We start from the raw sequence: 12,312 nt of genomic DNA on the forward strand, positions 1-12,312 counted from the left end.
CAAGCCTTTGCCAGGAAAGGGGGTGTAGGGCTTGGGGGGGATATTTTGTGGGGAAGACGTCTCCAAGTGGGCTCTTTCCCTGTTCTTTATTTAACACGCTTGGTGGTGGCAGCATAGGGTTCAAGGACAAGGCAAAGTTTGTACCTTGAGGAAGTTTTTAACCTAAGCTGGTAAGAATAAGCTTAGGGGGTCTTTCGTGCAGGTCCCCACATCTGTACCCTAGAGTTCAGAGTGGGGAAGGAACCTTGACAAAGCCCTTGATGGTGTGGCTGATATGGTTAGGTCCAGTGATGGTGTCCCTTGAGTAGATATGGTGGGCAGAGTTGGCAACGGGGATTGTTGCAGGGATAGGTTCCTGGGTTAGTGTTTTTGTTGTGTGGTGTGTAGTTGCTGGTGAGTATTTGCTTCAGGTTGGCGGGCTGTCTGTAAGCGAGGACTGGTCTGTCTCCCAAGGTCTGTGAGAGTGAGGGATCATCCTTCAGGATAGGTTGTAGATCCTTAATGATGCGCTGGAGAGGTTTTAGTTAGGGGCTGAAGGTGATGGCTAGTGGCGTTCTGTTACTTTCTTTGTTGGGCCTGTCCTGTAGTAGGTAACTTCTGGGTACTCTTCTGGCTCCAAGAGATCCACTTCCTGGACACTACAGTGCAAATAAGTGACGGTCACATAAACACCACCCTATACTGGAAACCTACCGACCACTATACTTACCTACATACCTCCAGCTTTCATCCAGACCACATCACACGATCCATTGTCTACAGCCAGCTCTAAGATAGAACTGCATTTGTTCCAATCCCTCAGTCAGAGACAAACCTACAGGATCTCTATCAAGCATTCTTAAAACTACAATACCCACCTATTGAAGCGAAGAAACAGATTGACAGAGCCAATATATTCTGCTTACTGTATTTTCCACTCCATGCATCTATGAAGTGGGTTTTAGCCCACAAAAGCTTACGCCCAAATAAATTTGTTAGTCTCTAAGGTGCCACAAGTCCTCCTCATTGTTTTTACTATGGTTTACAATGCAGTACAGACAGGAACTGGGAATGGGTGATGGTCTTTTATCTCGTGAAGCTCCACTTGGGCTTGGAAGGTTGATGGCAGTTGGGAAATTCTTAGGAGTGCTACTATGCTGTGGTCACTGCTGTGCACAAGGGAAGCGGAAGGAAGGAAACAGAAACTGCACTCATTCAGATAATGGAAACAATAATAACAACAGGAGGGGTTTGTGCAAGTTGTAGTTGGAACACTGCACAACTGGTATTACAACAATCCTCAGTGCAGACGAGCTGAAGGCAAAGGTTTTCATCAGCACCATCAATGCAGATGGCTTGGATTGCCTTGGTCTGCTTGTTTTAACATTAAATTGGTATTGGCATTCACATGTCTAAGTGCCTCCAGAAAACTGGTTTCTATCCCTTTTCACGTAGTGCAATTCCCATCGTCTTCAGTGCATACATCTGAGAGCAGAACAGGAGCCTAACTGTGCAAAACTGTTGGCTAGCGCACTGTGTTACTGCATATTTATAATGACCCCTTTCAAAGCCATTTCCATGGACTGAGTATGTGTATGAGCAGTTAGCCCATTTTGGAAATTCTTCAAGTAATTATCATATGCTACTGATCCACCTCTGCCTTTAATATGCTCCCTTCAGCTTTTTGTTTTTCCAACAGGCAAGGATTTAAGTGGGGAATATGAAAGTAAGAATTTATTCATAAATAGCGTGTGTGTTCAAACCAGCACCCAGAGCTGGATGGAAATCCTTTCCCCTTTCTTTGACAGCAAGCTGCACGCTATGCAAAGAGCAGTCCCAGACTTCTGTAGACTTGAAAGCTAGAGCCCAGTAGCTGTGTATCAGAGATAGACCCATAATATGTGCCTTTCAGTGAAGGAGCATTATTTTCCCTGGCATTTTTTAATAGTCTTGACAGATAGATTCAGGACTCAGAATTGGATTCAGATTTCCAACATTCCAGGAGTTTAGGGTTTGTTTGGGCAAATCTCTTCTAGAAAAAAGGAGATTATTGACTATATCTGAGGTAAACCATGTTGGCGTCAGAAACACAAGCTATTTACTCTACATACAATTGATTTTAGAGGTAGTGGGAGGGCTGGGGTTCCCCTGGGACAGCCAATCATGTACTCTCCTTCTGTACTCTCCATACCTTTTAAACTAGCACTTCAGGTGTTTAATCTGGGATCTCCAGAGGTAAAAGCACAAGTTACAACAACTTGAGCTAGGCTCTGTAGCAGACTCACATCTTCTGTGCATCAGGTACAGAAGGGGATGCATAAAACATACTGACCAGTAGGTTTCATACTCTACCTGGACAGAGGAAGCTTGTCCTGAGCATGTTGAATCCTGGATGAGCCCCCATTTATGTCATGGCCACCATCTTGGCTGACCCAAGGGACTGAACTAAGGCCTCTGGAGCAGAGAGCAGGCTTAAGCTACACAGCCAGGCTTAGTAGCTGGAACAGATTCTTGTTCTCTATGGATTGGGTACAGAAAGAGACATGTAACAGGGGTTACGCTAGGGCTGTGTCTTCACTGCAGAGTTAACGAGAGTTATCTATGCTTGAAGTAACTCCTCTTGAGTTAGCCTCGCTCCAGGGAGAGCCGCCACACTGCGAAATGGCGCTTGAGCTGCACAGAGTGATTGTGTTAGCAGTCAGCAGTGCTAAATCAGGCTGTAGCCTGTACTCCCTGACTGGCCAGCCAACTCCAGGTTATACCACCACCACACTGGAGGTAACGGTTTCTGTGTGCGGATGGGCTACACTCAGGTTAACTATACACTGAAGACAAGTCTTTACACAGCTTGGGACATACCAGAGAGGCCTGGAACTCCTCAAGGCAATGAATGAGTTGAGGATTCAGGATATTGGGTCATCTGAAATTATTGCCTTCAGGTATTTATCCACTTCTTCTACTTTCTACTTCAGAACTCTTTCCACCTTTTCCCCACTGCAGCTTACTGTACTGTCCATCCCAGCATCAGTACTGTGAACATCTCCTTACAGATTGTATTGCTGATAGAGAGGAAGGCTGGTCCAGTGGCTAAGGCAGTAGCCTAGGACTGACCTGGGTTCAGCTGTGTGCTCTGCCACATACTTCCTGTGTGATCTTGGGCAAGTCACTTAGTCTGTGCCTCAGTTTCCCCACTTTGTTTTTTAAAGTGGAGCTAATAGCACATCTGTACTTCACAGGGGTTCTGTGAGGATAAATACAGTAAAGATTGTGAGGTACTCAGGTACCATGGTGATGGGGGCCATATACCTACTATAGACAGGTACATTTTGGGCTACTAAGGGTGTGTCTACATGTCTGTGGGGGGGTTAATCTGAAGTTTTTTTTGGCGAATATCAGCTAACTTGCAGTATAGCGTGCACATGGAACACAAGGTCGGTAGAAGAGCGAGGCTCAGGCTTACATAGCTTCCCTGAGAAGCAAAAGGCTCAGAATAAAGGTGCTCCATAACTGACTGAGAGCTTAATCAATCTCAAGGTGTAATTACTGCACATTGATTTTTTTTTTTTTTTAGTTTTTGGTTGATCTCTGAAAACAAGAGCGATGCAGCAGCTGCCCTCTAGATGGTGGTAGATACTAAACCTGACCAGCGTTGGGGAAACATGTCATTGTGTAATATAAGAATGTGTCAATTTTTATTCAGAGGTTACAAGTTCCAACACAGCGTGTGTATTATATTTACACACCACTGAGTCTAGTTTATATACTAGAAAGAGCCTCTCCCATAGCCCTGTGTGAATTTGTTCAGGGTCAGTAGGAACATGTAGCCGTTGCCGTACAAATGAGGTAGCAGTGAAGTAGTCCAAATATACAGTACTGCCTCTACTAAGGGGTTCTTGCCTTACAGTTTTACTCTGAATATCCCACATCAGAATACAAAAATCACACATGAAGCATCATAATGCTCCAAGAGCCTGTACCATTGTACCTTTGAACCATATCAAATACACAGCATTTAAGCAACCCAGTTAGCGCTGATGCCAAACATTAAATTAGATCTAACGACAAATACAACAGTCCCCTAAACAGCTACAACAGGGACCCAATGTATTATATGTGACTGACTCATGCCGTTCCTGGCTGGTAAAAGACAATCAAGAGCACGTCTACCATTGGAGACCACCATTCCCACCTTTGGAAAGAGCAGTCTACCATGTCTCCCACAACATGCAGTAATCCTGCCTGTGCTACAAAAACAGCTCGATGCACCAGCTTAACAAATTGCCACCCAGCTGGCCCAGGCTCTCTCAAGGGTTGCCTCTCCCTCCATGGAGAGGACAAACCAGGACATCTGTGAGGGAACAGTGGACCTGTCCTCAGCAAGGATGAGACAGGAGCAGGGAACAGAGCTATCTCGGCTGCTGGCCAATGGCTGTGGAACTCCCTTCCAAAGGAGATAAGAGTCACAGTCAGTCTTACTGTCTTCTCTACAAAATGGAATAGCCACAATAACACTTGCCTCTGAAAAAAGGCAGTTAAGCTAATGGATGATGCAACGTGACAAAGAAAATTTATGGGCACTGGGAAAAGGAGACGGGAACCAAACATCAACTGTGTAGATTGCTGCTGACTGTAATTTCCATAGTGCACCCAGATATCATGGTGATGATCACAGTGAAAGATGACCCACTTGTGCTTTGGAAATTGACATGGGTGATATTTGGAGGTAGATGGTATGGAACCGCTTTGCAGCACCCAGGCATGCTGCTATGTATTTATACCGAGCACACTTGTCTGTATCAGCAATCTGAGGTGCTGCTGAAGTTCTCACTAAACATTCGGTATATCCAGCATTGTATGATGAAATGCAGTGCATTTCTTGCTTGCTGTGTCTTAAATACATTCACTGCCTAAAAATGATAATCTCCCAAAAGACTGTATCAACTCACCAATGGTTCACTGCAATATACATCTCCACTTTGCTTCCTCGCAGACCGAATAAAAATGCTTACAAACCCATTTCCTGCTACAGGATCATCCCATTATACACAATTACACACTCTAGGAACTTCTCCTGAGATCCAGATGGGTACAGACAAGAGCGGCTCTGGAACCAGAGTGTGAGCAGAATAATGAATCATTCATTCAAACCTACACACTGACTTTCAACTCTTTTTGTTTTGAACTGCATAAGCTGCTTGTTGCCCTAAAGAGCCTGAATCATCCAAATCATTCTGAATTTGGTTTGTGCTGTTTTTCTGCATTTCCTGTGCTTCTCAGTTTTATTAGATGACTATTATGACCCGTTCAAATAGATCTATTCAAAATATCTCCCCAGGAAAATTCTCATTGGGCTGAGACATCATGTTTTGAAAGGAATCTTGCAGTAGGACCAAAATGGTGGCTACAATAAAAACTAAGTTCATTCATATTATTATTGTTTGTATTACCGTAATGCATAGGAGCGCTAGCCATGGACTAAGACCCCATTATGCTAGGCGCTGTACACTCACAAACCAAAACGAAGGTTGCTGCCTCTAAAGAACTTACAGTCCAAGTAGAAGAGAAGAGACAACAAATAGAGACAGACAGGTGGATGGGAGCACAAGAAAACAATGAGACAATATTAGTCAGCATGGTAGGCAGCGGTCTCCTATGCAGCTTTTGATTCTCTAAACAGGGAAAGCATCATCCTGGTACATGGGTGCTGGAATTAGGGATGCTGCCACACCCCTTGGCGTGAAGTGGCTGCCATCATATACAGGGTTTACAGTTTGGTTCAACGGCTCTCAGCAGCCCCATTGTACAGATTGTTTCAGAACCTCTGCACTAGGAGCTCTTCTCTTGTCTACACACACAGGCTGTGGCATAGCACTTGCTCTACAGTATACGCAGTATAGCTAAAGCAGTGTAGTTACAGTGGTACAACTCCACCCAGCCTGGACACAGTTATACCAGCAGGAAGATGCTTATACCATTATCGCTCCTGAGTCCTGTAAATGTAGCTGCTGATGTAACTGGTGCAATAAAAAAGAGTTATATCAGCACCTTGCTTTGAGAAAGGTAATTAAATCAGCACCTGATGATTTACTGAGTTATTTCACTATTTTGGTAAAAATGCACACCCCGGGTCAAAATAATTAAATCGGGACAAAAACTATGTGTAGACCAGGCCTTACAAGTATCCCAAGAGAATTACACAACGATGAAGCCCTACTAGCCAATCCTCAAGACAAATGATATGCCAAATAAGAGTGTCCAGTACTTTACTACTAACCATTACACTAATAATAACTGATTGGTGGGTTTTCAAAAATGCTCACCATTGACCTAACAGTGCTCCCACTGAAGTTAATGGGAGTTTTACCATTGGCTAGGAGTTAGGGCAATGCTGAAAGCTTTTGAAGACCCGAACTCTACATGTTTATCAAACCCCTTTCACCCCAAAGAATCCCTATGCACTATACACAACTACAAACATTATATGCAAGAATCACCATTCAGATGCAGCCACCTCTGGGGTGGAATCCAACATGTTTGACAATATACATCAGTAATATATATGAGGCATAGGATTTTTGAAGACAATAGGAGTTTTACCACTGACTTCAATGGCAGCAGACAGGCCAATTCTGAGCACTATTGAGAATCCCCGTTTAGGAGAAGAAGTAAAGGCCGTGTCCAGCTGAAAATGCAGGGGGGAATTTAAGGAGACAGTCAGGGCTATATCCACAAAGGGACTTAGAGCCTAATGGAAGTTAGGAGCCTAAACATCCACTGCACCATGGGATCTTTAAAGCCCCATGAGCACAATGTGGCCAGGGAGCCCTCATGTCAATGTCACCTCTGAAGGACAGCACCTTGTGATGCTCCCCTTGGTACTGCTCTCCCCCAGACAGACTCCTTTCTCTGTTGTAACGAGTTGTAGTCAATCTGGAGAGCCCTGGCAGTAAGAGCAAAAGACCTTTTCCCCATGAGAAAGGGTTGCTCAGGGTACAGCAGCACAGGAGCGGCTTTGCAGCACCTTGCAAAAGATCGTCCTAACTGAACTGCTACCTTCTGGTACCATTTCGTGAAACTGTTTTTAATCAGTGTCAATGTTCTCTCCCTTGGCATCATTCTTCCTGGCCTTGTAAATCAGTCTGATGCACAGGACAATAGCAAACGCTTTCCTGAAATCCAGATGAATTATAACCACTGCTTCATCATCATCTGCCAGTTCAAAAAGATTTGTGCATACTTCTTAGACAAGAATTTCCTTTTATGACACCAGGCTACAGATTGTGTACTAAATTATACAGGGTGTGTCTAAATGGTGTGTAAACTAACCTGTCACCAGTGTTTCCAATACTTTCCCTCCAGAGGGCTACTCCGGAGATGTAGCTGAAAGAAGCTCCATTGATCCTTTTCCAAAAATGGAGGCATTTAGCTTCTGACCAATTCTCTGGTGCTCCATTGGCCACCCCAAACGGTCACATAGCATGAGTCAAGCTGCCAAAAACCATGAGACTGGCTTCAAGTCATGAGATTTAAAGACTAATAATCAAAATGTTAGGGATTTTCTTTTTTTACCTTCTGGCTTTTAAACCTTTAGGGAGACACAGTTTCAAGCTTTTTCCCTCCCTACAGCTATGAGGGTTAGAACCTTTTTCTTTTCTTTTTTCTAATTGAGAATGGAGATTCTCACATAATCACCTGACCCCAGGATCTGGGGCTTTAAGATCACTACATATTGTAAGGCTAGTGATAAAACTGTGAGAGCTGGCAACCATGCCTCCCCATAGTAAAGACACAAAAGGCCAAATCTTCAAAGGTATTTAGTCGCCTAACTTCTATTTAGATGCTTAAATACCTTTGAGGATCTAGGCCAAACTCAATGCTTAGAAGAACTTTAAGTGGGATGTACATGGTACATAGACCTTGTGCTAATTTTCCAGTTGCATTATTTTCACCCTCTATATTTAATAGGTGCCAAGCGTTTTTTTAAACAAAATCCAAGTGGTTGTTTTCCAGTTCTTCACCACACAAGAACATACGCTTCTGACCCACACATGCTTATTGATTTATGATCAAATGACAATTAGTGCAGGTCTTTTTGCTGGAGTAAAACTGAAAGCAGAGCTAATCTTCTGTACCAGAGAGAATGGGATCATTTGGTGCCAACATTGTTTAAACAAGTAGCGCTGATGAAGGACCTGGAAGAACTAGAGAAACCAAAAACAAAAAATGAAAACAGATAATTAATTTTGGCTATTGGGTACTTGCCCATTGTAGACCCACAGTTTTGTATGCCTGAAAAAAAATCATTATTCTGAAAGCGTGCAACCCTATTTGAACATCTGTATATTGGGCAGGGCAAATCTGTCCCACCAGTTGTGTTGTAGTTTTTCAGGATTTGTAATGGGTAATTTTCGTTGGGCATTAGCTCAGCTCTTAAACAGAAACCATAGTAGTTAGAGGTGAAAAAGGTCTAGGGTAAAATTTTCAAAAGCACCTAAGGGCCAGATTTGTAAAGGCATTTGGGTGCCTAACTCTCATGGCCCAAAGTGACTTAGGAGCCTAAGTCCCAGTTTCAAAGCAATCAGTAAAGCCAGTAGGAGTTAGGTGCCTGAATACATTTGAGAATCTGGGCCTTAGGAGCTTAATTGCCATTGACTGTCAATCAGATGGTTATAGTCCTCATCCCACCTGATTGAATTACTATCTGCCATCTTGTCGACATCTGCCTTTAAAAAGTTACTGCATGTCCATTCTCCACTCATTTAACTTTTACTTATGTTCTAACCCGAAGCCTAATAAGATTATGATTGCCACTGCACCTCATGGACTGTACCTGCATTGACGGTCTCAGTCATGATCCCTGCATTACATAATGTCGAACCTTGTCTGGCATTAAGCTGAAGGGGTCTGCCCCCTTTGTCAGTCAATGCACATGCTGAGATTTCTTTTTTAATTTTACATCCTGTACCAGGTGTTTGACAAAGATACTTTCAACCTTATTCTCTTCACTTCTCAGGCTCTCGTTTATCCTGGATAAGGGAAATTACACGTTACCAGCATACAGGGCCTTTTCCCTTTTATTTCCTTTTTCTGCTCATTCACTTCATATCACAGATGTTGTTTTAAGTCATCTGATCTGCAACAGATTGTAGGGAAATAAGTCATCCCAGGAAGTATCCTCAGTTTCCCTCCACAATGGTGCTGCACCATTACCCAGATTTTCTTGAATTCCCTTCTCCAGGGTGAAAAGCTTCTTCATTTTTTCTCCTCCTCTCTATCCCTTCCAGATCATCCTTCCCCTTGTTTACATTCTTCAAAGCGATTACTGGAGCAGCCAGAGTATGAATTCGTTTTCTATATTTATTAATATTTGTATTAGAGTAGTGTCTAGAGGTCCCTACCAGATCAGGGCCTTACTGTTCTAGGCACTGCATGGACACACAGAAAGGGGCAATCTCTAGCCTTAGAGCTTAACTCTAAATCGACAAGGGGAAATAGAAGCACAAAGAGACGATGTGACTTGTCCATGGTCACACAGAACTGGGATTTGAACTCAGCTCTCCTGACTCTCAGGCCAGCGCTCTATCTACTAAACCACATTGCCTCCCCTTTAGGTAGCTAACCATATCCCTACTGGACCTTTTTGCTGAACCCCTCCTTACACCAGGCCCTGTTGGGACAATGAATGTATAGGATTCAGACACAATGGGTCTCCACAACAGCAGTCCCCGCCCACTGTCCATGAGCTAAGAGATACCTTTGCCAGGCACTACAGGCTTGACGTACTTAGAACTGCTGCTTTGTGTAAAGTCCCTTTAAGCCAGGGAACCAGTGGATGCTGCTACTCACAGCTCAATGGTCCAAATTGTTCAGTGAGCAGAAGCAGATGGGGAGATTTTTCTTCAGTCTTTACATTGGGTTTCTGGGGCAAATCATTTGGCAAGCTGGAGCCCAGTCAGGTGCTCAGAGCTGCATGTCGTGAGCAACAACTATAGAAGCCATGTTCAGAACATGACAACAACTACTGTATTGATTGATCCTCCTTATGATCTAGCCTTATGTGCCAGTAGATGGCACTCTTTCCGTTAACTCCATATATACTGACAGGTTTCAGAGTAGCAGCCGTGTTAGTCTGTATTCGCAAAAAGAAAAGGAGGACTTGTGGCACCTTAGAGACTAACCAATTTATTTGAGCATAAGCTTTTGTGAGCTACAGCTCACTTCATCAGATGCATCCGATGAAGTGAGCTGTAGCTCACGAAACCTTATGCTCAGATAAATTGGTTAGTCTCTAAGGTGCCACAAGTACTCCTTTTCTTGTTCCATATATACTGCTAGCTCTCTTTTACATAAACCTCTCCTCTCAAGATGCAGTAATGGCAATAATTAACTAGCTGTTAGATTTGTTATTTTTTTTAAAGTTTGTAGACTCTTTTCTATAGACCTGTTCTTGTCAATAGTATAATCCAGTGTAGTTTGTAAGTGCTTCTGTACTTCATAACAATGTATACATGAATTGAATTCTTGTGGAAGTTGCCAGACTCACAGCCGTAAAAGAAACAGATCCGGGCCAGGCAGTAATAGAGCAAACTTCCCCTCCCTGTCCTGGCAATGTGCCTTACCTCTGAGATGGAGAGACCGTTTTAAAGATGGAGAGACTGCTGAACTTTGTGACTTTGTCCTCACCCATAACTATTTCACGTTTGGGGACAATGTGTGCCTTCAAATCAGCGGCACTGCTATGGGTATCCGCATGGCCCCACAGGACGCCAACATTTTTATGGCGGACTTAGAACAACCCTTCCTCAGCTCTCATCCCCTAATGCCCTTACTCTACTTGCGCTACATCGATGACATCTTCATCATCTGGACCCATGGAAAAGAAGCCCTTGAGGAATTCCACCATGATTTCAACAATTTCCATCTCACCATCAACCTCAGCCTGGACCAGTCCACACAAGAGATCCACTTCCTGGACACTACAGTGCTAATAAGCGATGGTCACATAAACACCACCCTATACCGGAAACCTACTGACCACTATTCCTACCTACATGCCTCCAGCTTTTATCCAGACCACACCACATGATCCATCGTCTACAGCCAAGCTCTACTATACAACTGCATTTGCTCCAACCCCTCAGACAGAGACGAACACCTACAAGATCTCTATCAAGCATTCTTACAACTACAATACCCACCTGCTGAAATGAAGAAACAAATTGACAGAGCCAGAAGAGTACCCAGAAGTTACCTACTACAGGAGAGGCCCAACAGAGATAATAACAAAACGCCACTAGCCATCACCTTCAGCCCCCAACTAAAACCTCTCCAGCGCATCATCAAGGATCTACAACCTATCCTGAAGGACGACCCATCACTCTCACAGATCTTGGGAGACAGCCAGTCCTTGCCTACAGATAGCCCCCCAACCTGAAGCAAATACTCACCAGCAATCACACACCACACAACAGAACCACTAACCCAGGAACCTATCCTTGCAACAAAGCCCATTGCCAACTGTGTCCACATATCTATTCAGGGGACACCATCATAGGGACTAATCACATCAGCCACACTATCAGAGGCTCGTTCACCTGCACATCTACCAATGTGATATATGCCATCATGTGCCAGCAATGCTCCTCTGCCATGTACATTGGTCAAACTGGACAGTCTCTACGTAAAAGAATCAATGGACACAAATCAGACGTCAAGAATTATAACATTCATAAACCAGTCGGAGAACACTTCAGTCTCTCTGGTCACTCGATTACAGTCCTAAAGGTCGCAATATTACAACAAAAAGACTTCAAAAACAGACTCCAACGAGAGACTGCTGAATTGGAATTAATTTGCAAACTGGATACAATTAACTTAGGCTTGAATAAAGACTGGGAGTGGATGGGTCATTACACAAAGTAAAACTATTTCCCCATGTTTATTTCCCCCCCCCCACTGTTCCTCAGACGTTCCTGTTAACTGCTGGAAATGGCCCACCTTGATTATCACTACAAAAGGTTTTCTCTCCCCCCCCACCCCGCTCTCCTGCTGGTAATCGCTCATCTTAAGTGATCACTCTCCTTACAGTGTGTATGATAACACCCATTTTTTCATGTTCTGTGTGTATATAAATCTCCTCACTGTATTTTCCACTGCATGCATCCAATGAAGTGAGCTGTAGCTCACAAAAGCTTATGCTGAAATAAATTGGTTAGTTTCTAAGGTGCCACAAGTACTCCTTTTCTTTTTGTGAATACAGACTAACACGGCTGCTACTCTGAAACCTGTTTTAAAGGGTGACTTGGTTTTCATGTCCAGTCATTCCTTGGTGTT

This window comes from Lepidochelys kempii, chromosome 9 (genome assembly GCF_965140285.1).
Source record: "Lepidochelys kempii isolate rLepKem1 chromosome 9, rLepKem1.hap1, whole genome shotgun sequence".
NCBI lineage: Eukaryota > Metazoa > Chordata > Testudines > Cheloniidae > Lepidochelys > Lepidochelys kempii.